We start from the raw sequence: 1,900 nt of genomic DNA, 5'->3' as shown, positions 1-1,900 counted from the left end.
TGTGCAGTGTGTCAGTGTGCTGTGCCTGTGTCAGTGTGCTGTGCCTGTGTCAGTGTGCTGTGCCTGTGTGCGGTGTGCTGTGCCTGTGTCAGTGTGCTGTGGCTGTGTGCTGTGTCAGTGCTGTGTGCTGTGCATGTGTGCAGTGTGCTGTCAGTGTGCTGTCAGTGTGCTGTCAGTGTCCTGTGTGCTGTGCCTGTGTCAGTGTGCTGTCAGTGTGCTGTGCTGTGTGTCAGTGTGCTGTGCCTGTGTCAGTGTGCTGTCAGTGTCCTGTGTGCTGTGCCTGTGTCAGTGTGCTGTGCTGTGTGTCAGTGTGCTGTGCCTGTGTCAGTGTGCTGTGCCTGTGTCAGTGTGCTGTCAGTGTCCTGTGTGCTGTGCCTGTGTCAGTGTGCTGTGCCGGTGTGCAGTGTGCTGTGCCTGTGTGCGGTGTGCAGTGTGCTGTGTGCTGTGCCTGTGTCAGTGTGCTGCGCCTGTGTGCGGTGTGCAGTCAGTGTGCTGTGCCTGTGTGCAGTGTGTCAGTGTGCTGTGCCTGTGTCAGTGTGCTGTGTGTCATTGTGCAGTGTGCTGTGTCAGTGTGCTGTGTGTCAGTGTGCTGTGCCTGTGTGCGGTGTGCAGTGTGCTGTCAGTGTGCTGTGTGTCAGTGTGCAGTGCCTGTGTGCGGTGTGCAGTGTGCTGTGTGCTGTGTGTCAGTGTGCTGTGTGTCAGTGTCAGTGTGCAGTGTGTCAGTGTGCTGTGTGTCAGTGTGTCAGTGTGTCAGTGTGCAGTGTGTCAGTGTGCTGTGTGTCAGTGTCAGTGTGCAGTGTGTCAGTGTGCTGTGTCAGTGTGCAGTGTGTCAGTGTGTCAGTGTGCAGTGTGTCAGTGTGCTGTGTGCTGTGTGTCAGTGTGCTGTGTGCTGTGTGTCAGTGTGCTGTGTGTCAGTGTGCTGTGTGTCAGTGTCAGTGTGCAGTGTGTCAGTGTGCTGTGTCAGTGTGCTGTGTCAGTGTGTCAGTGTGTCAGTGTGTCAGTGTGCAGTGTGTCAGTGTGCTGTGTGTCAGTGTGCTGTGTGGCAGTGTGTCAGTGTGCTGTGTCAGTGTGCAGTGTGTCAGTGTGCTGTGCCTGTGTCAGTGTGCTGTGCCTGTGTCAGTGTGCTGTGCCTGTGTGCGGTGTGCTGTGCCTGTGTCAGTGTGCTGTGGCTGTGTGCTGTGTCAGTGCTGTGTGCTGTGCATGTGTGCAGTGTGCTGTCAGTGTGCTGTCAGTGTGCTGTCAGTGTCCTGTGTGCTGTGCCTGTGTCAGTGTGCTGTCAGTGTGCTGTGCTGTGTGTCAGTGTGCTGTGCCTGTGTCAGTGTGCTGTGCCTGTGTCAGTGTGCTGTCAGTGTCCTGTGTGCTGTGCCTGTGTCAGTGTGCTGTGCCGGTGTGCAGTGTGCTGTGCCTGTGTGCGGTGTGCAGTGTGCTGTGTGCTGTGCCTGTGTCAGTGTGCTGCGCCTGTGTGCGGTGTGCAGTCAGTGTGCTGTGCCTGTGTGCAGTGTGTCAGTGTGCTGTGCCTGTGTCAGTGTGCTGTGTGTCATTGTGCAGTGTGCTGTGTCAGTGTGCTGTGTGTCAGTGTGCTGTGCCTGTGTGCGGTGTGCAGTGTGCTGTCAGTGTGCTGTGTGTCAGTGTGCAGTGCCTGTGTGCGGTGTGCAGTGTGCTGTGCCTGTGTCAGTGTGCTGTGTGTCAGTGTGCAGTGTGCTGTGTCAGTGTGCTGTGCCTGTGTGCGGTGTGCTGTCAGTGTGCTGTGTGCAGCCGGCGTGCACAGAGCCTTCACTTCCTCTCCTGCAGCGGCAGCTCACTGACTGACTGACTGACTCACTCACTCACTCTCTGCCTCGCACTGGCCCGCATGTGTGCGCCCTGACATGGACCACTCTGGCCCGCAAACAGCCCGCAC

At 57.4% G+C, this 1,900-nt stretch overlaps 1 protein-coding gene across 7 annotated transcripts in view; it reads left to right on the top strand.

Moving 5' to 3' along the window:
- The first annotated feature begins 1,772 nt into the window (after nucleotides 1-1,772).
- LOC144607793 (formin-like protein 1) overlaps nucleotides 1,773-1,900 on the top strand; it is a 324,601-nt gene continuing 324,473 nt past the window's right edge. For all 7 annotated transcript variants that reach the window (XR_013549141.1, XM_078424874.1, XM_078424872.1 and 4 more), the window contains exon 1: nucleotides 1,773-1,900. This exon is cut by the window's right edge and continues 429 nt beyond it. The gene's annotated coding sequence lies outside the window, so the exon portion shown is untranslated.

The sequence above is a fragment of the Rhinoraja longicauda genome, chromosome 29 (assembly GCF_053455715.1).
Source record: "Rhinoraja longicauda isolate Sanriku21f chromosome 29, sRhiLon1.1, whole genome shotgun sequence".
In the NCBI taxonomy this organism is placed as follows: domain Eukaryota; kingdom Metazoa; phylum Chordata; class Chondrichthyes; order Rajiformes; family Arhynchobatidae; genus Rhinoraja; species Rhinoraja longicauda.
The sequence above is the reverse complement of the archived record's forward strand: the minus strand, read 5'-3'. Positions and strand labels throughout refer to the sequence as shown.